This window comes from Schistocerca cancellata, chromosome 2 (genome assembly GCF_023864275.1).
Source record: "Schistocerca cancellata isolate TAMUIC-IGC-003103 chromosome 2, iqSchCanc2.1, whole genome shotgun sequence".
Lineage (NCBI taxonomy): Eukaryota > Metazoa > Arthropoda > Insecta > Orthoptera > Acrididae > Schistocerca > Schistocerca cancellata.
This window is the reverse complement of record NC_064627.1, coordinates 1,002,386,871-1,002,414,790: the sequence shown is the minus strand read 5'-3', so window position 1 is coordinate 1,002,414,790 and position 27,920 is coordinate 1,002,386,871. Positions and strand designations below refer to the sequence as shown.

The 27,920-nt window shown below is 42.6% G+C and overlaps 1 protein-coding gene across 1 annotated transcript in view; it reads left to right on the top strand.

Annotated features, from left to right (window-relative positions):
- The first annotated feature begins 8,471 nt into the window (after window positions 1–8,471).
- The window catches only part of LOC126160506 (uncharacterized), a 219,525-nt gene continuing 200,076 nt past the window's right edge, over window positions 8,472–27,920 (top strand). The window contains exon 1 of the mRNA XM_049916912.1: window positions 8,472–8,832. The gene's annotated coding sequence lies outside the window, so the exon portion shown is untranslated. The remainder of the gene's footprint in view (window positions 8,833–27,920) is intronic.

The following is a 27,920-nucleotide window of genomic DNA, read 5'->3' as shown; positions in this document are numbered from 1 at the left end:
TATCTGACCCCAGGAATGTGTCAATAAAGATTCCCCTTCCTGGGACAATGAATTCACGGTGTTCTTAATTCAATTTCCAGGAGTGTATACAGTTACATAAAATTCCAGTACAATGATTCTTGACGTTTGTGGGTACTTCTAGAATGTACTCGAAACGAATATAGAAATTAAAATTTTGCTGTTTAGGTGAGCTTTGAACTCACGACTCTCTATGCACCAGTCCAGCATCATAATCACTACACCACTGCGACTGTGCTACTCAGCTTCTGCGACAGTATTGTTGCGATCCATCCTGAATTTTCCATTGAAATAATGAAACGGTCTTAGAGAGAAATATGCATAATGTACAAATATAAAAGTGCAGTATCCAAATTAAAAGACATGGTCCCAGACAGTTTCTGTACGCTGGGCGCCTCTGCTTCGCGTGTCTACAACGCCATTTCGTAAACGTCTCTTATGCCAGTGCCTCTCCGTCCTTCTGTAGACGGCTATCGTTTTCGCCTACAGCCGTTTGCACTTCGCAGTTGAAAGCTGTCAAAAGCGCTGCCAGATGTCGAAATTCAGTATACTGCTGTGATTATGCATTTCGTTAGTATGGTTACCTTCCAAAGTCATGTGTGTTGTATTGCAATTCATGGCATGCTCCACATACAAGACGTGGCCGTTATTCATGAAATGACAGGTGTGATGATGTGACTTACACTGCTTTAACTTTAATCCGTGAAGATGGTCAGTGACTGAAACCGGTCGATATTTGGGTTTTAAATAAAGAAAACAGCTGATGGTCAAACATGTTGTTGTGGTCTTCAGTCCTGAGACTGGTTTGATGCAGCTCTCCATGCTACTCTATCCTGTGCAAGCTTCTTCATCTCCCAGTACTACTGCAACCTACATCCTTCTGAATCTGCTTAGTGTATTCATCTCTTGGTCTCCCTCTACGATTTTTACCCTCTACGCTGCCCTCCAATACTAAATTGGTGATCCCTTGATGCCACATAACATGTCCTACCAACCGGTCCCTTCTTGTCAAGTTGTGCCACAAACTCCTCTTCTCCCCAATTCTATTCAATACCTCCTTATTAGTTATGTGATCTACCCATCTAATCTTCAGCATTCTTCTGTAGCACCACATTTCGAAAGCTTCTATTCTCCTCTTATCCAAACTATTTATCGTCCATATTTAACTTCCATACATGGCTACACTCCATACAAATACTTTCAGAAACAACTTCCTGACACTTAAATCTATACTCGATCTTAACAAATTTCTCTTCTTCAGAAACGCATTCCTTGCCATTGCACGTCTACATTTTATATCCTCTCTACTTCGACCATCATCAGTTATTTTGCTCCCCAAATAGCAAAATTCCTTTACTACTTTAAGTGTCTCATTTCCTAATCTAATTCCCTCAGCATCACCCGACTTAATTCGACTACATTTCATTATCCTCGTTTTGCTTTTGTTGATTCCTCCTTTCAAGACACTGTCCTTTCCGTTCAACTGCTCTTCCAAGTCCTTTGCTGTCTCTGACAGAATTACAATGTCATCGGCGAACCTCAAAGTTTTTATTTCTTCTCCATGGATTATAATACCTACTCCGATTTTTTCTTTTGTTTCCTTTACTGCTTGCTCAATATACATATTGAATAACAACGGGGAGAGGCTACAACCCTGTCTCACTCCCTTTCCAACCGCTGCTTCCCTTTCATGCCCCTCGATTCTTATAACTGCCATCTGGTTTCTGTACAGATTGTAAATAGCCTTTCGCTCCCTGTATTTTACCCCTGCCACCTTTAGAATTTGAAAGAGAGTATTCCATCGTTAAAAGCTTTCTCTAAGTCTAAAAAATGCTACAAACGTAGGTTTGCCTTTCCTTAATCTAGCTTCTAAGATAAGTAGTAGGGTCAGTATTGCCTCACGTGTTCCAACATTTCTACGGAATCCACACTGATCTTCCCCTAGGTCGGCTTCTACCAGTTTTTCCATTCGTCTGTAAAGAATTCGCGTTAATATTTTGCAGCTGTGATTTACTAAACTGATAGTTCTGTAATTTTCACATCTTACAACACTTGCTTTCTTTGGTATTGGATTTATTATATTCTTCTTGAAGTCTGAGGGTATTTCGCCTGTCTCATACATCTTGCTCACCAGATGGTAGGATTTTGGCAGGACTGGCTCTCCCAAGGCCGTCAGTAGTTCCAATGGAATGTTGTCTACTCTCGGGGCCTTGTTTCGACTCAGGTCTTTCAGTGTTCTGTCAAACTCTTCACGCAGTATCGTATCTCCCATTTCATCTTCATCTACATCCTCTTCCATTTCCATAATATTGTCTTCAAGTACATCGCCCTTGTATAGACCCTCTATATACTCCTTCCACCTTTCTGCTTTCCCTTGTTTGCTTAGAAATGAGTTTCCATCTGAGTTCTTGATATTCATACAAGTGGTTCTCTTATCTCCAAAGGTCTCTTTAATTTTCCTGTAGACAGTATCTGTATTACCCCTAGTGAGATAAGCCTCTACATCCTTACATTTGTTCTCTAGGCATCCCTGCTTAACCATTTTGCACTTAATGTCGATCTCATTTTGAGACGTTTGTATTCCTTTTTGCCTGCTTCATTTATTGCGTTTTTATATTTTCTCCTTTCATCAATTAAATTCAATATTTCTTGTGTTACCCAAGGATTTCTACTAGCCCTCGTCTTTTTACCTGCTAGATCCTCTGCTGCCTTCACTACTTCATCCCTCAGAGCTACCCATTCTTCTTCTACTGTATTTCTTTCTCCCATTCCTGACAATTGTTCCCTTATGCTCTCCCTGACACTCTGTACAACCTCTGGTTTAGTCAGTTTATCCAGGTCCCATCTCCTTAAATTCCCACCTTTTTGCAGTTTCTTCAGTTTTAATCTATCTACATTTTATAAATTACTTGGCACCTGTTAATGGTCACCTTCCAAAAATGATATTTCCTTTAAGTTGAGTCGACCTGAAGAGTGGTTCAAATGGTTCTGAGTAGTATGGGACTTAACATTTGAGGTCATCAGTCCCCTAGAACTTAGAACTACTTAAACCCAGTTAACCTAAGGACATCAGACACATCCATGCCCGAGGCAGGATTCGAACCTGCGACCGTAGCGGTCGCGCGGTTCCAGACTGAAGCGCCTAGAACCGCTCGGCCACACCGTCCGGCGACTGTAAGGGTGTTTTAGTAGTAAAGAATAATGTACTACAGCTTCGTGAATGATTCGGCATTTTTTCCACGTATCTCAGTGTTTATGACGTCATATGTCTTGAACTATGCCTCGTACAATGGCATAATTTTGTAGGTACATTCAGCCGGATAACAGATCAGTGATACCCGTCATCCACTACACTATTGTCAAGCTATCTAACAATACACAGAAAGAGCTTTTTCTCCAGGACTCAACTACTGGAGGGAACACCTGAACGGTGCTGCAATCGCCAGATGGCAGAGTAAGCTGCCGCCGGATATTCTTGCAAAGGAAACAACCTGCTGCACCTTATGTGGACATCACCCAATCGTCTTAAAGTGCATTTACACCTGTTCAATCTTCCGTGCGTATTAGGTTCATGCGATCGTCGCACGAACTGGAAAGAGGGCGCAAGGCCAAGTGCAAGGTCACCCATGCCTCCGACTTAGGCCGACGGGCTGCCCTGCACAGGCGCAAGAGTCTCCCCATAGCAGACACGGAGATATGTGCAACAGTCATGCACCTGTTTGCTGTTTTCTCCTGTTTGTACTTTGTTTTACTACGTCTCACTGATAAAAGATGTAGGTTTTCGCGCCTTATCTTTTCGTAAGTACTTTGGCCAATTGGAATTTGGACAGTATTATCGTGCACCTTCTTCTGTCTGACTGGTCTGTTCCATGGATTATAATAACTGAGTGAAACTTATCAACTACCTACAGCTCCTCACAAATAAGAACAACCTGGAAGCAAGATAGGGAAACATGAACAAAATAAAAAGCCTTCGTCGTACTTCAGATGACTACTTTTTAAAGAAGAGGAGTTACTCTGATACTTTTGATTAGTCGAAGTCATCTTGGATCCTTTACAAGCCGGTTTGATTCGTAAACAGGTATCGAGCAAATAATAATAATAATAAATCTCTTGCAGAAAAACGCATCCATGAAATACGTTTTCATTTGAAAATGAAATCGGAAACCCGACGTCTAACGTTTAGCATTCCTTCGTTAGCTGGCAGCCAGTCCTCATGTTTTGCAGATCAATAGACTGCAGAAACTGCTCCCCTCTAAGGTACGCAAGTTACAACTAGAGCGCACGTGGCTTTGATAGCGAATCGGCGGCAACATACCAACTATAACATGTCCAGACGCTTCAGAGGCTTCCCATTGTTTTATTCTTTGAGCTCTTCAAGCGGAGAAAAGAATATGCATTTGTAATGTATACTGGGCATGTTGCTGTGAGTGATTGTTACTTTTTTCCTTAATATGAAGTTTTCTCGTATTTCGAATTCGTCATTTCAGTTACACAGCTATGGTCGCAGGTTCGAATCCTTCCTCGGGCATGGATGTGTGTGATGTCCTTAGATTAGTTAGGTTTAAGTAGTTTTAAGTTCTAGGGGACTGATGACCTCAGATGTTAAGTCCCATGTTGCTCAGAGCCATTTAAACCATTTTTTTAGTTACACGATTTGCGAGATAAATAAAGTACACCCACTAACACGTTTTGCGAAGTAAATAAAATTCACGCGCTAGCACATTCCTCTATTTAGTGTAAATGATGAGACTATACATAGCAAGTGCTTTCTTCCCCACAGTAAGAAATATAAGTAATACACACATTAAAAAATGTTTTGCTTCACTGCGGCTCCGAGAGTTCCGAAACCTGTACAGAAAATTGGAAACATCGAATTGTACAAACATCAGTTCCGCCCTTTTTATTATCCATGAAAACCACACATTGCATGTTGTACCACCATACGGTGAGACCTTCAGAGGTAGTGGTCCACACACCGGTACCCCTAGTACCCAGTAGCACGTCCTCTTACATTGATGCATGTCTGTATTCGTCGTGGCTTAGTATCCACAAGTTCATCAAGCCACTGTTGGTTCAGATTGCCAGATTGTCCCACTCCTCAACGACTATTCGGCGTAGATCCCTCAGAGTGGTCGGTGGGTCACGTCGTCCATAAACAGCCCTTTTCAATTCATCCCATGCATGTTCGATAGGGTTCATGTCTGGAGAACATGCTGTCCACTCTAGTCGAGCGATATCGTTATCTTGAAGGAAGTCATTCACAAGATGTGTACGATGGGGGCGCGAATTGTCATCCATGAAGACGAATGCCTCGCCAGTATGCTGCCGTTATGGTTGCACTATCGGTCGGAGGATGGCATTCACGTATCGTACAGCCGTTACGGCGCCTACCATGACCACCAGCGGCGTACGTCGGCCCCACATAAAGCCACCCCAAAACATCAGGGAACCTCCGCATTGCTGCTCTCGCTGGACAGAGTGTCGAAGTTGTTCAGCCTGACCGGGTTGCCACCAAACACGTCTCCGAAGATTGTTTGGTTGAAGGCATATGCGACACTCATCGGTGAAGAGAACGTGATGCCAATCCTGGGCGGTCCATCCGGCATGTTGTTGGGCCCATCTGTACCGCGCTGCATGGTCTCGTGATTGCGACGATAGACCTCGCCATGGACGTCGGGAATGAAGTTGCGCATATTGCAGCCTATTGCGCACAGTGTGAATCGTAATATGATGTCCTGTGGCTGCACGAAAAGCATTGTTCAACAGGGTGGCGTTGCTGTCAGGGTTCCTCGAAGCATTAATCCGTAGGTAGCTGTCATCCAATGCAGTAGTAGCCCTTGGGCGGCCTGAACGAGGCATGTCATCGTCAGTTCCCGTCTCTCTGTTTCTCCTCCATGTCCGAGCAACATCGCTTTGGTTCACTCCGAGACACATGGACACTTTCTTTGTTGGGAGCCCTTCCTGGCACAAAGTAAATGTGGACGCGATCGAACCGCGGTATTGACCGTCTAGGCATGGTTGAACTACAGACAACACGAGCCGTGTATCCCCTTCCTGATTGAATGACTGGAACTGAGCGGCTGTTGGACCTCCTCCGTCCAATAAGCGCTGCTCATGCATGGTTGTTTTCATCTTTTGGCGATTTTAGTGACATCTCTGAACGGTCAAAGGGACTGTGTCTGTGATACAATATCCACAGTCAACGTACATCTTCAGGAGTTCTGGGAACTGGTGTGATGCAAAACTGTTTTTGTTATGTGTATTTGGTGATCCTCAGTCAGCCTGTAGGGGACACTTTTATGTTGCAGACTCGCTTGTGCACATCGTCAGCTCACCTGGCTGGCTCTGATAAACAAACCGACTGCCCACTTGCCAGCCACACAGGCGCATTTGGGCCAGCAAGTGCAGCTTCATAACTAGAATGGCCTGCGTGTTTCTCCCCATGTGTGAATGGAATCACTCATGCGCACATGTTGAAAAAGAACCTCTACTAGCATTGTGGGCTGGGCGTTTCCCGTTGCAAGACAAACATGCAAAAAGGGGGCAGCCTTACAGCTAATGTGAACGGGTCTTGCGTGTGAGGAACAACGCAAGATCTGGGTCACTTGCTGGTATGTCCTCTACTGGAACAGCCGCAAGGCAGGACTTGATCGGGGCAAATGAAAAGGTCATCAGAAAAGCTGACTTGACACGGAAAGGAATGAATGGACGCAACTTGATTTTTTTCGAGATGATACATAATATAAGATGAACATCAACAAAAGCAAAACGAGGATAATGGAATGTAGTCGAATTAAATCGGGTGATGCTGAGGGTATTAGATTAAGAAATGAGACGCTTAAAGTAGTAAATGAGTTTTGCTATTTTGGGAGTAAAATAACTAATGATGGTCGAAGTAGAGAGGATATAAAATGTAGACTTGCAATGGCAAGGAAAGCGTTTCTGAAGAAGAGAAATTTGTTAACATCGAGTATAGATTTAAGTGTCAGGAAGTCTTTTCTGAAAGTATTTGTATGGAGTGTAGCCAGTAGTGAAACGTGGACGATAAATAGTTTAGACAAAAAGAGAATAGAAACTTTCGAAATGTGGTGCTACAGAACAATGCTGAAGATTAGATGGGTAGATCACATAACTAATGAGGAGGTGTTGAATAGAATTGGGGAGAAGAGAAATTTGTGGCACAACTTGACTAGAAGAAGCGATCGATTGGTAGGACATATTCTGAGGCATCAAGGGTTCACCAATTTAGTATTGGAGGGCAGCGTGGAGGGTAAAAATCGTAGAGGGAGACCAAGAGATGAATACACTAAACAGATTCAGAAGGATGTAGGTTGCAGGAGGTACTGGGAGATGAAGAAGCTTGCACAGGATAGAGTAGCATGGAGAGTTGCATCAAACCAGTCTCTGGACAGAAGACCGCAACAACAACACAACTAAAACCTTGTGACTACCCCTCGTACGAGCAGAAGTGAGTTGGGCCCAGAATAGCGACCGCCGGTAAGCCGTATGCAGCTTCCACTCACTAGCCACGAGTAGTCAGTTGAGAGCAGAAATTCGTCCGCGTAATAGGGGCCCAGCAAGAGGCCGCACAGAGCCAGCGAGCAGCAGCAATCTACGCTGCGCGCACTGAGGAGGCGCCTTATCAGCTCCGGATGCTGTGGACCGGCGCGCGTTGCTCAATGCGTAATCCGTGACGCCGACTGGAGAGGCAGACACATCTCTGTCTGCGCCAGTCGTACAGCGCCGCGGGGAGGCGAGAGGAGCCGAAGCATCGCAGCCCGCCAACAACTCTGCTTCTCCGTGTGGGCGGCGCTGTCTGTCACGTGGCCCGCGTGACGTCATCACCACTGCTGTACGTACCAAAGTGATCCAGCCGTACACCGTCGCGGCTGCTATTGTGACTGTCCGCTTCGGTAAGAGTGAATTTAAGGGTATCCGTGGCGTTGTCCGTTTCGTACTGCTGTGTGGAAACGGTTCACTTGATGGATGATAGGAACAGAACACGGCCCGAGGCGTTTGATGCGCGTAGCCAACAACATTGCCCGTTCGTAATTTTCTGTGTTTCGTAAATGAAGCTAGCTTGTATTTTGTTTCACTTGCAGCTTTTTAAGATGGCCAGTTAGGTCCCAGCCTAACCAAAAATTCGGAAATCATCACATATTTGGAAAAAAGAAACAGCCAAATGTTCGTGACAACTAAGATTATAAATAGAGGGTATTGAAAAGAAGTATCCATATTTTAAGAGCTGGTAATATGGACCAAAACAAGGAATAAATGTCCAGTAAACATGGGGTGAACTGTGAGCTCTAGATCGTCTTGGCTACAGTGAAAACCATCTCTTCTACTGGGAGGCCTTGCGAAGTGGTATTATGGATCAAAACAAAAAAAGTCCGGTAAACACGGGCTCTTAAATGCATTATCTTAGGAGCTATTAGTTCTTATTCATTAGAAGAAATGTGTTTCGCAGTAGCGAAGATGAACAAGTGTTCAGAGATCTTAAAGTGTACATTTAAGATCCAGATTTACGTTGGTCATTATTTTTTGTTTTGGTCCATTCAACCACCTCTCAAAATATGGATTACTTTTGTGCCACCCTGTATTATTGCAGCTCGTGAATGTACTGTCAGGCTACAACCTACAAACAACATCAAAAATCGTGCCATATTCGGAAAAAATAGCCAAATATTTGTGCCAGCCAAGATTATAAGATTGAGTGTTTCTCATTGGCTACCGTATACCGTGACCTGATTGGCTGCGAACAACGATAACGAATTGCCAACAGCAGCACGCAGCGGAAGAGCAACTGACACCGTAAGTGCACTTTAACCTCCGCTTCAGTACCTTTTTGTTTATTTCTTCCATGACAGCAACCCTTGTTTTTCATTTTAACTCAGGAGTCACGCAGCAAAGGTGGCATACATTATTTCGATGTATTTTCGAAGCGTGATAGTTGGTGATGGTAGTGGCATACAAAAGAAATATGGAGAGGGGGGTGGGGAGGCCGGTAGAGGGGAGTAGATAGGTATTTCCTTGGACATGTTTCATGCGCAGTGAAGGTTAATTTTGTTCTTGTTTCTGTTGGATGCTGTAATTGGAATTACATGTTAAGAATACACGTGACGTAAGAATGACACCAAATATCTTTTTTACTTTGTTGCCTTTCCATAAACAGTATAAAATATACCAATGGACGCACGACTACTGATATTTTTGCAAATTATGTCATTCTTTATTTTCATAGAGGGATAATGTCTATGGACTGAGCATTTAGTTGTACAGAATGAAATTTTCTTCTTTTTCTGCCAATCTAGGGTTACACCTTCCTGCCTGTTGTGGCATGACCATCTCTTCATCAAATAATTTTATACTTTTCAATCTGATTTAAAAACATGCTACATTACAAATAAGTTTTTATTCAAACAATTATTTTACGGTGTGCTTATTACTCAGAAAGAAACTAGCAGTGATGCTGCACATCATTTGCGGAATACTTGATGATAAAATGTGTGCTACGAAATGTACATTGGCGTCAAATAAAATAGCTGCTTTAAGTCAGCTACTATGCTGTGGACGTTCTCACAATAGCTCACTCAAGTAAATATGACTGTTACTCTTGTTGCATGTTTTTCAAATTTTGTTCACAATATTGGTTTTGATAAGGAAAAGGGGAGGAAGACAAGGGATTGAGGAATGCCAAAGAACTTGCGATGTGACGCTCTAGCTATCTGGTAGCTACACAGGTTTCAGTTAAAACTGCAACATGTCACTTATTGCGCATGCAGTGTGCTTGACAGATTCGTGTACTTAGCATTGTAAAATTACAGTAGGCTACCGTAACACTACCAAAAGAGTAGACTATGGTAATTTTACTAATAACTTTTGTCAGTTAAGGTCATGTCCGCATTAGCTGTACGACGTGTGTGTTACATACCTATCGGGCGTTACCTTGTAACGATCGTTTTCTTCACATATAGGATCAGTGTCTTACGGGATTTCCCTAAAAACCGAAAACGGTGAATCGTCTAGAAACAGAGTGAGGATATATAAAGAACTGGGCAGTCTACAGAACATATTTGTTCTAGATAGTTATCCTCATGTCTATTGTATTGTATTGTATGTTAACCGGGGGCCTAGAAACGACGGAGAGGCTCCGTCCCCGCCGCAGCCGCAGCGGTCCACAACCCCACGACGACCACCGCAGTCCACTTCACCCCTCCGCTGCCCCACAGCGAACCCAGGGTTATTGTGCTGTTCGGCCCCCGGTGGACCCCCGCCCCCCACCCCCCTGGGAATGTCTCATACCAGACGAGTGTATCCTCTATGTTGGCGTGTTAGAGTAATGGTGGTGTACGCGTACGTGGAGATGGTAATGGCTTTGAGCAATATGGGTCTTAACATCTTAGGTCATCAGTCCCCTAGAACTTAGAACTACTTAAAGCTAACTAACCTAGGGACAGCACACACAACTATGCCCGAGGCAGGATTCGAACCTGCGACCGTAGCAGTTGCGGCAGATTCGTGCCGGGGACCAGCAGCTCCTTCCCGCCCGAAAAGCTGTGAGTTAGACCGCACGGCCAACTGTGCGGGGCCTCATGTCTGGACTCAGGAGTAAACAGTGTATCTAGCAAAACTGAAATTATCAATGTTGCATTCAGGTTTTATTTGAAAATTGTTGATTACAACGTGCATCAGAGTGATGTCGTAGTAACAATAAAAAAAAAAAAAAACAAGAGAGATTTGTCATATAGCGCTGGAAGATGAAATTTCCTCAAGAAAAAGTAAAAAAAAAAAAAAAACGCAAAACAAAAATATATCAAACATCATTTCACTACTTCGTCGAACTTATGTAAAACATATTTCTGTTATTCAGAATTGACTTACGCGTTTATCAATAATAGCAGAAACTCTTGCCTTTGATCATGATGAGCAATGTTTTATAGAGTACTGAATAACAACAGTAATTATATATACTTATTTATAAACTGTACTTGCATCAAAAGTAATTGCTTTGGTTACATGAAAGTGCAGAAGTTATGCGATCAACTAATTTTTCTTATAAAACGCCATTTTAAAATACGCAATGGCCTAACACTGAAATATGTGAGGGTCTAATTATATGCAAAAAGAACAAACAAACAGAAACAAAGAGAGGGTGCCGATTCCCAGTTCCTTTATTAGACATTCGTTTTTGTTTCCTTCCCTATCAACTATACTAATACTACCGGTAATCCTACCATTTCTTGCGTCCTTTATGTAGTGTACCAAAGCTACCGAACGGTAGTTCTGGTAGAGTGAAGCTCTACATGTACGGTCGTCCCATGGTGCTTCCACTCTCAACCAGCGTTCATCCATTATAATGTCACTCTCTCGTTAATCCATCACCTTTCTGTGGCTAGAGATCTGGAGAACACGCTGGCCAGGGCAGCCATCAACAGGTCTCAAACGCGATGTATCAAGACAGTACAGGGGAATATGCGGTCTTGCTTAATCGTGTTGAAAGATAACGTTAAAAAAAACATGGAAGCCATCGGTCTTAACAAGTCCTACATTTGTTTCTTACTGTCACAAATTATCGGTTATGTGAACCAGAGATTATCGTATTGTGCATCCGATGGCGCCTCTTCAGTCACGCCACGTGCTGGGTCCGTTTGAGGACGGTGATAACAATCTGCCGAAATTACTTGTACTCTGAGCCTCCACTCGTGGTTATGTTCATCGTGATGCTGTTTACAGGACAGAGAATAGTGTGAAAAAGAGGATGTGTCGCTCCAGTGTTGCCGTTTGGCGAAGTACTGTCGCCATCTCTCTCTCTCTCTCTCTCTCTCTCTCTCTCTCTCTCTCTGCTGACGCATCAAATGAAGCCACAACAAAGGAGCCTAGCTGACAGTCCTTGGCGCTGCTGAGGTTGTCTCACTGTCTGTGTGGACACATTTCGAGTTGCAAACAAGCCTGTTATCTGCCCTCAAGGTCTTGTACACGACTTCGTACACAGCGGTAAGGAGAGCTGGGCTACAGAGCGAAGTGGTAGCTGTCGTCGCAGGAAAGCTGGAAAAGAACGGAAATGACTGACGAATAAGATAATACAACAAACAGAAGATTTATGTAACCTGTATTTTCCAACCTTAAGAAGACTCATTGCAAATAATGAAGTAAGAATTAGAGTTCGCCTATCACAAGGACGAAGCACAAATGAAGGTGTAGTAGCATAGTGCTCCAAGTGCAAGTGCGCTCAGCAGCGTCACCGCTGTCCTAAATTATAGCTGCAGACGGGGCTTGTGGTACAGAGCTGCTGCAAGTGTGGCTCAGTGGATGCGCACCATTGGGTCCAATAGATCCCACATGACTGCTATCGGCGTCAGACAGAAATTTGCCATTCTGTACCAACCTTGATATGCCGTGGGGCGGTATCAGTAAGTGATACCAAACGAGCTATATGACGTGGCTGTACAGCCTTGGAAGGCTGACCGATCAATACGACTGTCGCATGGAACCGTTGAGATCCTGCGTGGCCCTGCTGATCCTATCAACTCCATAATTGACAGTCGTGGGACTCAGCCAGTTCCAGCAAGAATATGACGAGACGATAAACTGCAGCTTCAACACGTCAAGATCCTGCCACTGTTCAATCCGACACCTGGTGACAGGTGTTTCTTCTTCCTACAGCAGACATAACACCTTCTTATAAACATTCAAATGCGATTTCTGCCGCGTGATCTGTCCTTATAAACAGAATCAACATGATATAATTGCGTAGGCTTCAGCGACCAGAGTCAGTCGACACAAAAGTTTTCTGGGTTTGGTACCGCGTCATAATGTAAAAACTACTGCTGCTTTAGAAAAGCCAACGTTTCGGCCACGATTGCAGCGGCCTTCTTCTGGGTCTAATGGCGCGTTCTAGCTATGCAGTGTCCTTTATATTTTGTTGTTAGTGTTCACTGCGCATGCCATTACGTAATAATTTTAAAAAGGTAGTTAGTTTATTGGTCGCTTAAGGAAGAAGGAGAGGGAACTTTATTTTAATAGGTTGTTGCGGTGGAGGGAGAACGTGACCTCTGTTGTCCATTGGCGCTTGTGTTATGTGCCATGATTGTTGGCCACCGTCGAATGAGAAGTTGGCTGCTGTTTACCAACTGCTGGACGTCGGCCGCGCGGCGGCAGTTACTCGCCGGTGGTGCTCGTGCCTCATGTTGACAGTGCGGTCTGTTGGGCTCTCATGGCTGGCAGCCAAGCTGGGGCAAGCCTGAGTCTATCCTCCCTGTTCGTGTTGTTAGGGTGTTTAAGTATTTCGATAGCCTCTCTGATTTTGCGTTTCGTCATAATGGGCTGCTTGGCCAACACACAGGTTTCGCTGAATTTTATTTCTTGCCACAGTAATGGTAATGTTCTGCCACTGCGGAAGTAGAAAAGAATGGTACTATCCCATTTCTAGACGTCGAAGTGTACAGGAGAACGGAGGGCACACTGGGGCACAGTATATCGTAAGCCTACACATACTGACAGGTATCTGCACGCCCAATCCTACCACCACCCAACGCAGAAGAACTCTCATCCGCTCTTTGGCCATCCGTGCTCAGCGCCAAAGTGATGCTCAAAACATCACAACAGAGCTTAAAAGGTTACGCACAACGTTTTTAGCCAATGGCTACAGCCATAAGTCGATAAACACAGCCTTGTCGACGAACACAATCAAGAAAGATAAGCAGGAAATAGGCAAACTGCAGTCAACAGTTCGCTTACCCTATGTGAAAAACGTCACTGACCGAATAGGCAAACACCTTCGCCGCGTTGGGGTGCAGCCTGTCTACTATAGTGGTCGTAGGATCCAGGACGTGCTAGGCTCCACCAAGGACAAGGTGGATGCATTACACACTGCAGGCGTTTACAAGGAGGAATGCGAATGTGGAGAGGCATACATCGGCGAGACTGGTAGGCCAATAGCAACGCGCATTCGGGAGCACGAGAGTTATATTCGTATAGGGCAGCACAACAAATCCGCAGTGGCAGAACATCACCATGACTGTGGAAAAGAAATAAAATTCAGCGAAGCCTGTGTGTTGGCCAAGCAGCCAATTATGACGAAACGCAAAATCAGAGAGGCTATCGAAATACTTAAACACCCTAACAACATGAACAGGGAGGATGGAGTATGGCCGGCCGCGGTGGTCTAGCGGTTCTGGCGCTGCAGTCCGGAACCGCGGGACTGCTCCGGTCGCAGGTTCGAATCCTGCCTCGGGCATGGGTGTGTGTGATGTCCTTAGGTTAGTTAGGTTTAAGTAGTTCTAAGTTCTAGGGGACTTATGACCTAAGATGTTGAGTCCCATAGTGCTCAGAGCCATTTGAACCATTTCAACCATTTTGATGGAGTATGGCTTGCCCCATCTTGGCTGCCAGCAATCAGGGCCCAACAGACCGCACTGTCAACACGAGGCACGAGCACGACCGGCGGGTAACTGCCGCCGCGCGGCCGACGTCCAGCAGTTGGTAAACAGCAGGAAACTTCTCATTCGACGGTGGCCAACAATCATGGCACATAACACAAGCGCCAATGGACAACAGAGGTCACGTTCTCCCTCCACCGCAATAACCTATTAAAATAAAGTTCCCTCTCCTTCTTCCTTAAGCGACCAATAAACTAACTACCTTTCTACAATTATGACGTAATGGCATGCGCAGTGAACACTAACAACAAAATATAAAGGACACTGCATAGCTAGAACGCGCCATTAGACCCAGAAGAAGGCCGTTGCAATCGTGGCCGAAACGTTGACTTTTCTATAACAGCAGTAGTTTTTTACATTATGACACGGTACCAAACCCAGAAAACTTTTATGTAGAATGACCATGATGTCACTCCTATCTATGTTGTACGTTTCGACTTAAGTACGTATCATTTGCATGTCAAAGCATGAACGCTTCGTGCCGGTTTGACACTTGTTACACGCCGTCTTCATGATGTTGCAGTTTAAGTGGCCAGAAGTGTAGCAGTCTCACTGTGTTTGTGTGCGTACGTTGGTCACGATGCTCTACGCGTGACCGCGAGTATTGAGTAATACACGGCCTGACGTCATCTGACATGTCGGTTGCTGGCGCATCAGAGGCAACTAGGAAACCACAGAATGATTATGCAAACGCGCCTGGCTGCCTCTCCCACTCGCAGTGGACCTTTCAGTGCCGATAACACCGCAGTGCTTAACGAAGCCTGTTCGCAGCTTGCGGTGACCACTGGAAGAAGGAATGGAGTTGGTGATTTAGCGACACGTCGACTACGGTGCCATTTGAGACTGATATGCAGTTTCAGATTACAAAAGAATGGGACTCGGTCGTAGTGTTTTCTACACGTATACTTCGCAAGCTAAGTTTCCTTGTGTGGCGGAGCGTACTTCTGGTGCACTTCGCCTGTTCTCTGCTCCACTCGCGAAAAGCGTATGGGAAGAACAGCTGCCAATAAACCTCCGTACGGTCTCCGAATTCTCTCATTTTCGAATGCTTATTTCGTTAGACATATGTGGGAGGAAGCAATATGTCGTCCGAATCGTCTCGGGATTTAAAAAGTAAACATCTCCGTGATACACAACGCATCTCTTGCAGCATCTGCCGATGGAGTTCGCTGATGATCTCAGGAACGCAAACAGACGATCCAGTGACGAAACGCGCCGCTCTTAGTTGGATCTTCTCTATCCATGCCATTAACTCAATTTGGAAGGGTTACTGACTGATGACAAATACTCAACAGCTATCCGAACAAGTGTTTTGCTCCTCAGTATACAGAAGACGAATAATATACAATATTTCAAAAATAAAAGAGCCATTGCTGCAAAATAATGACAATTTAATAATCCGTTTCACCCTTCTGAGGCATCATCAGATTATATACAAGGAAATGGAATAATAAAAATTAATACGGAAAAGGGGGAGGGGGTCCTATCATGCACCTCTACAATGAGTAATTAAGTAATTTAAAAATAGTCGTAAGGGAAAGCTTAGGTAGTATGCTGTAAATAAGCGTTTGTCAAAACGCTATAACGCAAATATCGCGGTAATGAGTTTCGAAAGAACAGGCAAAAGGAACAAAAAAACGCAAGGAAGCCAGGGCACAGATTGCAAATTTTATCTTAAATACATCAACCAGCACCCAGAGACGTAGAAGCACAGAGCTAGGATCACGCGTATAAATCCGTAAATATCTGGCGTCATCTGTATACACAGCAGTAGTTTCCTTAAGACAAACATGTAACCATATACGTCAAACCAGAGGAAAACTGTACTCCGCGTGACGGAAAAAAATGGTTCAAATGGCTCTGAGCACTATGCGACTTAACTTCTGAGGTCATCAGTGGCCTAGAATTTAGAACTAATTAAACCTAACTAACCTAAGGACATCACACACATCCATGCCCAAGGCAGGATTCGAACCTGCGACCGTAGCGGTCGCTCGGCTCCAGACTGTAGCGCCTAGAACCGCAAGGCCACTCCGGCCGGCAGTAACGGAAACCTCAGCTAGGTGGCGTTGATACACGTAACATAGAAATTACTGCATTTAAGATATGATGAACAGTTATAATACACAACAACAACAAAAATTACAAACGTATAGAAACGAATTACAAATAATGGCAGAAAAGTTGATAAAAGTAAAAAGTACTGACGTGCAGCTTGAATGTATGGAAAAAGTGCTGCCCTAGAATTAGCAGCGGACAGCCTACGCACTAATATGTACAACCAGATACGGTATAATTATCATGATAGGACCATGCTCCCTTTTCGTATTAATATTTTCCTATTTTCCCCTTTGTATTTAGGTAATCTGGCGATGCCCAAAAAGGGTGAAACGCGTTATTAAATAATAGTTATTCTACAACCAAGGCTGTTTTATTTTTGAAATACTTGGTAACGGTTGCTGTGCAGCCAGCCAATGCAGTGAAAAGGTTTTAATATACAAATGTACGAGAAACAAGAGGAATACGTGCTAATGGAAGGCTAAGAAGGTGGTACTCGGATTAGAAAGACGGGAATATATCCCTGGCCCCCTCCCCCTCCCCCTCCCCCCCCCTATCAGTCTATAAACTGAGGAAGCAATGATGGAAATAAGTGAAAGGCTCAAGAGTGGGATTAAATTTCCGGGTGAAATGATGTAAATGACAAGATTCACTGATGATATTGCTGTCCTTAGTGAAAGCGAGGAAGCACTGCAGGTCTTGTTGAATGGAATGAACAGTCTACTGGGCACATTGAAACGTCCCCTTTGAACAATTATACAAGACTGTGCTTAAACTGACACACAATATTTTTAGCGCAACGCAATCTGACTTTCAAAGATCCCTGCAAAAGAATGGCCCTGAGTAACATTAAACTATACCTTTCACAAATCACTTACCTCACAAAAATCTTGGTTACTCGAACTACTGCAATACGGCGAGCGCCACTACTGCCAGCTAAATGAAAGATTCAAACTACAGAAGGCACTAACTACTGATAGGTATAGTTAGCAAATGAAAGATATTAATAGAGAACAAACAATGTATTTACCTTAATAGTCATAATATATATAGCAGTTCATGACAAATTACAAAACTCCGCCATCTCTCTCCCCACATCCACCACTGCTGGCGGCTCACCTCCAACTGCGCAACGCTACGCGCTGTTCACATCCAGCTGCCCAACACTACAATGGCAGACAACAATGCAAACTAGCCACAGACTGCACACAGCACAGCCAGTGATTTTCATATAGAGCGCTACGTAACGTTGCCAATAAGAAAACATAAACAGCCTACTTACATAAAGAAAACATAAACAGCCTTAGAGCGCTACGTAACGTTGCCAATAAGAAAACATAAACAGCCTACTTACAACATGCACTGAGGATTGACAGTAAACCGAGGAAATACGGATCTAATGAGGACCAGCAGAAATGACACCAACTTAACATCAAAATTAAAACTAAATTCCGCCTAAACAGGCAATGAAGCCCCAACAGCACCGACCGCCAGCCGTGTCATCCACAGCCCAAAGGTGTCACTGGAGGCGGATATAGAGGGGCATGCGGTCAGCACACCGCTCTCCCGGCCGTATGTCAGTTTACGAGATCGGATCTCAATCAAGTAGCTTGTCAGCTACCCCCTCTTGCCAACAGCGCTCGGCAGACCGGATGGTCACCCATCCAAGTGTTAGCCAAGCCCATCAGCGCTTAACTTCGGTGACCTGGCGGTAACCGGTGTAACCACTGCCGCAAGGCCGTTGGCTTAACATCAAAATTGAGGACCACAAAGTAGACAAAAGGGCTACCTTGGAAGCAAAATAATACATGATGGACAACACAAGAAGAACATAAACAGCAGGCTAGTACAGGAAACGACGGCGTTTTTTTATCAAAAGAAGTCTACAAGGAACTTCTGAGAATGTACGTTTGGAGCACGACACTTTATATAAGTGAATCACGGACAATAACCAGAACAGAAGAGAATAGAAGCATTTGAGACGTGGTTCTACAGAAGGGTTTTGAAAATAGGGTAGAGTGATAAGGTAAGAAATGAGAACGATCTCTGAGGAATAGTCGAGGTGTGGAACGTGTGGCAAACATTGTCAAGAAGGGACAGGTTGATACGACATGTGTTAAGACGTCAAAGAATATCTACCACGGTACTTGAGGACGCAATAGCGGGTTAAAATCTTTAGGGGAAGACAGAGATCTGAATATATCCGACAAACAACTCAGAACGTTGAGTCCAAATGCAATTCTGAGACGAAGAGGTTGGCCCAGGAGAGGAATTTGTGACGGTTAGAATATCCATGATGCAAAAAAAAAGAAAAGAGATATTCTTCCAAGGATCACAGCCTGGCATCTGCATTTGCTACAGTTAGTATTTTGTGGTCATTCAACTTCAGGTCGATCCGAACGGTTCGTGCTAGAGATCTTACGGTAGCTACTGTCTCCAATACCATCATGCTTCGTGACACCCACGTCAAATCAAAATCTGAGTGGCCAATTTTGGCTTTGAACTACTCTGTCCAAGCAGTGCTATTCTGGAAATACTGCATAAGGCGCACGTAGATGGTAAACAAAAAATTCAACAATATTAAAAACTTACATTCTTGAAGATCTGAGTGTGTCTGACATTTACGAGATGGATCTCGATTAGAGTAACGCCATTTAACGCTTTACAGATGTTTACAACAGCCGGGGATGGTGAATCCAAAGGCGAAATACTTCGGCCGAAAGACGCTTCCAGTATTACAAAGCAAAATGAAAACTGCGCTCAGAGAAAAAGAAAACCACGGGACTGCCAGTTATCTGCAAGAAACAAAGTCCAAGGATGGCTCGGAATAGCTGAAGAATTACAAAGGAATAATGTGTAGCAGTTCAAGGAGAACGCGTTGGATAAGTACCAGGTCGCAAATAGAGTAAAAACCTTAATTTTTAGTATACAAAGTTTCCAACTAGCTAACGAATGTTAAACTCTGCGTTGACATGACCTACAAAACGAGTTCCTTTTGGCGGATGCGATATTTTGGTGTAAGTGTAACAGATAAAAATGAAACTCTGTGTGCATGATTCCGGCGCTGAAATAAAATGTTTAGATCACCCCAACAGTAAAACCGCAAAAATTTTCGAGGTTGCCGACAAGAATACGAGGTGCATTCAAGTTCTAAAGCCTCCGATTTTTTTCTAATTAACTACTCACCCGAAATCGATGAAACTGGCGTTACTTCTCGACGTAATCGCCCTGCAGACGTACACATTTTTCACAACGCTGACGCCATGATTCCATGGCAGCGGCGAAGGCTTCTTTAGGAGTCTGTTTTGACCACTGGAAAATCGCTGAGGCAATAGCAGCACGGCTGGTGAATGTGCGGCCACGGAGAGTGTCTTTCATTGTTGGAAAAAGCCAAAAGTCACTAGGAGTCAGGTCAGGTGAGTAGGGAGCATGAGGAATCACTTCAAAGTTGTTATCACGAAGAAACTGTTAGGTAACGTTAGCTCGATGTGCGGGTGCGTTGTCTTGGTGAAACAGCACACGTGCAGCCCTTTCCAGACGTTTTTGTTGCAGTGCAGGAAGGAATTTGTTCTTCAAAACATTATCGTAGGATGCACCTGTTACCGTAGTGCCCTTTGGAACGCAGTGAGTAAGGATTACGCCCTCACTGTCCCAGAACATGGACACCATCATTTTTTCAGCACAGGCGGTTACCCGAAATTTTTTTGGTGGCAGTGAATCTGTGTGCTTCCATTGAGCTGGCTGGCGCTTTGTTTCTGGATTTAAAAATGGCGTCCACGCCTCATCTATTGTCACAACCGACGAAAAGAAAGTCCCATTCATGCTGTCGTTGCGCGTCAACATTGCTTGGCAACATGCCACACGGGCAGCCGTGTGGTCGTCCGTCAGCATTCGTGGCACCCACCTGGATGACACTTTTCGCATTTTCAGGTCGTCATGCAGGATTGTGTGCACAGAACCCACAGAAATGCCAACCCTGGAGGCGATCTGTTCAACAGTCATTCGGCGATCACCCAAAACAATTCTCTCCACTTTCTCGATCAGGTCGTCAGACTGGCTTGTGCAAGCCCGAGGTTGTTTCGGTTTGTTGTCACATGATGTTCTGCCTTCATTAAACTGTCGCACCCACGAACGCACTTTCGACACATCCATAACTCCATCACCACATGTCTCCTTCAACTGTCGATGAATTTCAATTGGTTTCACACCACGCAAATTCAGAAAACGAATGATTGCACGCTGTTCAAGTAAGGAAAACGTCGCCATTTTAAGTATTTAAAACAGTTCTCATTCTCGCCGCTGGCGGTAAAATTCCATCTGCTGTACGGTGCTGCCATCTCTGGGACGTATTGACAATGAACGCGGCCTCATTTTAAAACAATGTGTATGTTTCTATCTCTTTCCAGTCTGGAGAAAAAAATTCGGAGGCCTTAAAACTTGAATGCACCTCGTATTTTTAGATGTGCTATGGCTTCAGTCGCACATCCACTCTTAGTATCGGCCAGGCCAGGGTGAGACTAGCTGGTGCAGTGGTTAAGACGCTGGCCTTCTCTTTCAGAGAAGCTGACTTCAGTTCCTTGTCCGTCAGAATTTGAATCTCGACACCTGGTCAAGTTCCTTTCGACAGAATTCCGACTATTTCGTTCTTGTTTTTAAATGGACGTTAAACTCTGAACTTACTTCTTTCTTTCCCGAATCTCTAACCAAGAGTGGCACAAGCTCATTCTACTATGAGAGCAGGTACCGATGCGAGTCTCAACGTTCTGATACGCTGGCTTTTCAAAATAGCCCATGAATGTTCTTTCGGGTTTACTACTCGTATTCAGTAATAGCACCTAATTATTTGCAAAAACCGACGTACTGTCCTCGAAGAATATCCGCAATCATTCGCTGTAAAATTGATTTTTTCTGACCGTCTAGATTGTTTTGACATTTTTAGATGACTGGTTTCGTTTCTACAGGAACAATCCTTGGATCTATAGATAAATATAAAATAATAATTGACATATACTCTACGATATAAAGCGCTCTGTTATACTGTATTATCAGACATCAAATGTACTAGAACATAGATGACTGTCTCCGTTACAAGAGAAATCGGTCAAGCTTGTAACCAAAATATGCATGCTACGTCACAGGATGAAAAAGTAGTTTGCTAGAATCCTCGTTATTCATGTAGCCCGGAAGGTAACTGCCAATACGTGGCATCTGGTAAACTAGACAGATGTGAATGACAAATACATTTTAAATTAATGTTATCTTGTTGCTGCTGAAGTTCTCGGAAGTACTTGATTGAGTCTTATGATCTGTCACTTGTAAAAACATTATGAAAACTTCACAAAAACATGTAATTTGAATGGCAGATGGCTCCTGTCAAACCACAAGTTTTAATCAATTCAAGAAGAGTATTCTCAACAATAAAACATTGTTATTAATTTTATTTTCGATGTATTTTTCTTTCGTACGTGACAACGGGGATTCTATGATTTTTTTTATAAATAATTTTTTCTCCTACCAGTCATGATTTTCTTTTATTTATATCTTACACGACGCGTATAGAGAAATGACTCCCATTTTGAAGTGCGTTTTTATCAATGTACTGTGCCATACACAAATAAAAACGACTTGGAAACGGGAATCATTTCCCTAGACGCATCATGTAAAATACAAATAAAATAAAATCGTGATTGGTAGCAGAAAATGTATTTATAAGCAAACCCATTGTTTCCACAGTCGGAGGCTTTCACTAACTATCCATAATGGATCAAATCAAACGTGGATTCTACCAGACCGCTAATTTAGCCTGCGACGTAGCATCTCAGGTGACCTTGTTGCTGTTTGATGGAGGCTGTCCTTCATATATTAACGTTCGAATAAGTGCCTTGTTGTTTCAATGGCTGTCCCCGCAAATTGTTCTGCATTCTAAAAAAAAAAAAAAACTATGAAATCTAAACAAAGAGATGATTCGTACTCATTGTTCCATTCTATAATTTAATTTCGTAGACCGCTTGCAGATTGGTCCTTTGTGTTACATTCTCTTCTAAAGCCGGCTTGTTCCTCTAGGTAATTAAATTTTAAGGTGTTTCTTTCGTGGTTGGTGATGACATTAATGAATATCTGGTAAATTTCTCACAGTGACCAGAGATTTCTTGACAGTCTTGTAAAGTAGAATAATTTGTGTTTTGTTCCAGTATCGATGAATCGCCCTTCTCTGTGTTCAGGTTTGGATGCTTGTATTATTTGTCTTCCACGTTCATCAATTTCTAACAAAACTTCATTGTTTCCGTTCGCCTTCAGTTTCGCTACGCTCAGTTGGCTTTATGCATCTCATCAGACAGTACAACCGTAAAGCAACTTTTAACTTTGTTAATTCTCTGTGTTTGTTGTTCATCTCTTCAACTACGCGAAGAAATCTCCGAACGCTTGTACTTAATTCTCACTGTCTTTACTTCCGTGTCGTATGATATCCTAGCCGATGTAACAGGGTCACTTCCAGTTCTATTAAATCGTGAAGAGGTTGGGCGTGGGCCATCGCCGAATGACGACTGTTAAGTTTGCCGCACATTCATTTCTACCGTTCATTACACGCTGTGCGAAATGTGAAACTGCTGAAAATTCCCTTCTGAATATTCGGAAGTTCCTGACGGCACTGCAGCACTCCATGGCTAACGAAAGCCAGTAGCAGAAGACGTTCAGCTTCCTAACGACGCCTTGCATACAAGGATATGATACTGTACGAGTACCACACTGCTGCTGGGTTCGTTGTATTACATTTGTTTTATTTAACTTCGCATTTCTAATGTTAAATATTATAGTCGCATTTTACCGGATTACAGAACTGTTCAGTCGCTTGTAAACCGCTGTACGCCTGTTTCTCTCTGCGGCTGCTTACTCCACCAATACGTTCTGACCACTCCCTGCTTTCATATAGCACAGTTTAAATGGAACACTGAACGACGTTGACGTCAGACATCGTTTCTGTCCACACTGCTGCTAACTTTTGCCCTTTGGTCCTTCTGCCTACATATCACTACCGCCACTTTCTTTCTGCAAACGTCTTACGATTATGAACAGGTTTTCTCCATTCTGATTGGTGAATTTTTTTCTTTTTTCTTGGCTAATCAATGCAAATTGTGTACTGCTTCTTCTTGAATTACCACTACCTTTTCTGCGCTTTAACATTTTCCTGAAGCGAACCTTAACTCTCCTAACATTACCGCAGTTAATATTTTACGTGCATCAAATAGCACAAACATAGGTTTTATCTCTTTGCTTTTTTCGTTAATGTTGCTACGGAGACACATTTATTAGGCATCATTGTTAATACCTAATGGTTCATAATCTTCACACAATAATTGTGTTCACTGTATATCACGTCTGCAGCTGTTGAAGTCTCCGCAGATGATTCACAAATCCCACGCATTTTACTGTTCTTTTTATTTTAATATCTGCTTCACGAGGAGCATGATGTGATTGTCTTCGTCATCAGACTCTATTATGTGTATGAAAACATTCGGAGCGAATTTTTATTGCGTATTAGCTCGGCCATGCTTTGCTGTGACTCAGTCTACTTAAATAGAAAATAAAGAAAATAGAAAGCGCGCGTTTCCGATATATATGGGAGTTGCATATACGTCCTGATCTCTTTCTCTCTCCTCTCTCTGTCCATCACCCCTCCTCCTTTATTGTTGTCCGTCTTCTCTTGCTCCCACCCCCTCAACTCTCTCAGTCCGTCACTTCCTCCCCCCTTTCTCTGCCCATTTCCTCCCACCCGTCTGTCCATTTCTTCTCCCCTTCTCCCTGACCTATACATATATAAAGTATGTAATGTAGTCGTTTATTTGTAGCATGTAAAATTTAAAGTAACTCGTACATTTTGAGATTTTTGGTAATAATGTTTTCCATTTATATACGTCCATATATTAAAGAATTAGGTACCTGAAAACATGCCCACATTAGAATTCAACGTTTCGTCAAAATTTCAAAGCAATCGGCGAAAGTCATCAGAAGATCACAACCAACCGAAAAACGATTTAGAAAGGATATCAGAATGGTACAGAAATTGGCAGTTGACCCTAAATAATGGAAAGAGTGAGGTCATACACACAAATCATCATCATCATCATCATCATTTAACAGTTCCAGTTTCCCAGGTACTGGTAATGAGCCTCTTCCACTTCGTCCTGTCCAAATACACCTGTTCACCCAGAACGTCATCCACTGTCCATCCTCTGGTCACTAGATCAGCCTTAATCAAGTCCATCCATCAGGTTCGAGGTCTTCCTTGAGGTCTTTTCCCATCCACCTGTCTTTTCAAATTTATTTTGGCTGTTCTAGTTGGCTCCATTCTCATCACATGCCCGTGATGTAACACATCTACTAAAGAGAATGCCTACACTACGCTTGTCCGTTTTCTTTTGGAGTACTGCTGCGAGGTCTGAGATCCTTACCAAATAGGATTAACGAAGTATGTCGAGAAAGTTCAAAGAAGAACAGCATGTTTCGTATTATGGCGAAACAGGGGAGAGAGTGTCACGTACATGATGCAGGATTCGGGAGGGACACCATTAAAACGAAGTCGTTTTCCGTTGCGGCGGAATCTTTTGACGAAATTTCAATAATCAGCTTTCTCCATAGAATGCAAAATGTTTTGTTAACGCCGACCTACATAGGGAGAAATGATCATCATAATAAAATCAGGGAAATCAGAGCTCGCACGGAAAGATATAGGTATTCGTTTTTCCCGCGCGCTGTACGAGAGTGAAATAATGGAGAATTATTGTGAAGGTGATTCGATGAATCCCTCTGGCAGGCACTTTAATGTGATTTGCAGAGTATCAATGTATATGTAGATGAAGGAGATTTTTCGGAAATTTGAGACGTTGAAGAAACGAACATCTACATTTGTACATATACAGAAACTGTAAATGCTACTAATCGCAAATTTCCGAAAGTTTTTGACCGAACGCTTTGTAATTTTGAAACAACGTTGCACTGAAATACGCTTTCGTTTTATATATCTATTTTTTAATATATGTAACAATTTTTTGTAAATTTCATATTAGGAAAAAGTTGTTACAAAATATCTCAAAAAGTTACACTCAGAAACGCGTAAGTATTAAAGAAATAAGTCTAGGTACCTAAAAACACGCCTGAAAGAGACTGAAACGCGTCATATTTTCAAAACAAGCGGTCAAGAACTTTCGGAGACAAACTATTTTGAACAAACGAACATTTACATTTTTATTTATATAGATTTTGTGAAGGCTGTCGTATTGTCTTTTGAAGGTACAGTAACTGTTAATGGCTTATGAGTGATTATCAGTTTCATTCAGAGCGATATGTCCCCTAGTACTTATTATGTCGGTAAATATTTGTCCTTTACCTCTTCCTCGTCGTTCTTGTCACATCTTGTGTGCAGACTAGCGCCGCGCCGTCTGCGTCTGCTGCCGCCGTGCAGCAGCGCTAGGCGGCCGCTGCTGGACTACCCGTTAATCTCTGTATTTTGCGGTCCCTGTTAGTAAATATCGTTAAACTCAGTGTCGTACTAGACTAATCTGGGACCGCTCTGTAGAATGAGCACATAAAATTCCACATTAAAAAAGTTTTATTTTTAATGTTAAGAAAGATATATTTTCCGTTGCATCTGCACAATGCAAAAATGGAATTGCAAACATCTGTCAAAATATTTTACGAAATATTTTATGTTCGAGCGAATATTAACTTACTTTCGCGGTCACTCGCCACCAAGCACACCGACGACCAACATCAAACTTCAGCCTGTACTTTTTCTTTGGAACTAAAAATATTCAAAAATAATTTATCAGGAAACTTAAGAAAGCAAATTTATTAAACCCTAGAAAACTAAACTGGGGGGAAAATGTTACACTGTTACAAAATCATCGTAAATTTTACTGCGAGTACTCTATATTTTACTCAAAGGAAGTCATAATTTATAGTTTATGCACTTGTCAATGACAATACCACATTTTGTATACCACATACAAAATACGTACAAAATGTCCTGTGTTACACCCTATACTGACAATACCAGATGGGCACGAACCGCGAATGGGTACCAACTGCTATCGTAAATTTTACGAGAGTATAGTAATCTAAGGTTAAAAGGCTCAACGAATGCATGAGACTAATAAATTCTTTTCTATCGATGTTGAAGTGGATCCTTTCGATGAATACTTCATAATTTATCAGTACATTGAGAATTAACTAAAAGCACGGAAGGAAACACTTCATAGCTTTTGGACACACTTTGTAATTAAATATTAAACTTGTGCAACATACACTTGAAGAGTTGGTTGAGTTTTCCAAAGAAGTAGATAAAAAAAAGACGTAACCGGAAACATATGATAGTAATGATTGCACAATGCAAAAAGGCTTTCTGTGAAAAGAAGTAAGCACTAATATTCCAATAATAAACTTTTAAACTGAAAAATGGTTCACGAAGAACTATGTTTGCAGACCGCAGCTATATACCGGTTCAAACCATGAATACTGGGAAAGACAGAAATGAAACGATTTGTGGCCTCTGAAATACCTCAATGGAACTCTGTATATACAGGCTGTTCTTTTATTTTGAAATAAACACTTTCCTCCATTATTAGCGATTAGCTATTCGCACCCTTGGTCATTATCATGCTACATCAAAATATAGACTGTTAAGTTGCAGCACAGAACGGTGCAGGGAAAAGCAATATGCCAGCGCCGTCCCTAATAAGAGTTTCGTACAATTACAGTAGCTGCTGGCACAATTATCACAGATATCAAGTTCATTTGTAAAACAAAAAAACAGACAAAAAGTATTACTCGTAAGAAGTTGTACCTACTTAAAACATATAGGCCATTGTATAAAAACTAAAGAAAGTGACAGAGAACATACCATTGAAATTTCTTACAGTAAGTAACTCGTCTCATGTAGTGCAGACACTTACTCTGCTGTTAAAATTGCTCTGTGTTCTATGGTGCTAGATATTTAAGGTAGAGACAAACGCGAGTATGCTGGAGGGCACAACAGGATGCACAGTTACTCAATTAAATTTATCGTATAAGAAACCGAAGAAAATACACAGAAAAGAATGTTGGAATTTTAACTGATGGTAGGTGATAAATTTCACAACCGATCATCACGAAATGAAAAATAATTTGACAAATAAAGCACAAGATAAAAAAGAACAGAGTTCATTGGAGCAAGGGGGTTAGCTTTCTTCAGGGAAACAAAACATGGAAGTGCAACTTGCAGCAACACGGCTCTTATTTGCTAGAGGAAACGGAAGTCTTCAGAATCAAAAAGCAGGCTCAAGAACAGATTTTAAATGAACAGTACAAATTTAGCTAGAAGAAACATTTCTAAGAAACTACGTTAGTGATATATTTTAACGCCGTGTT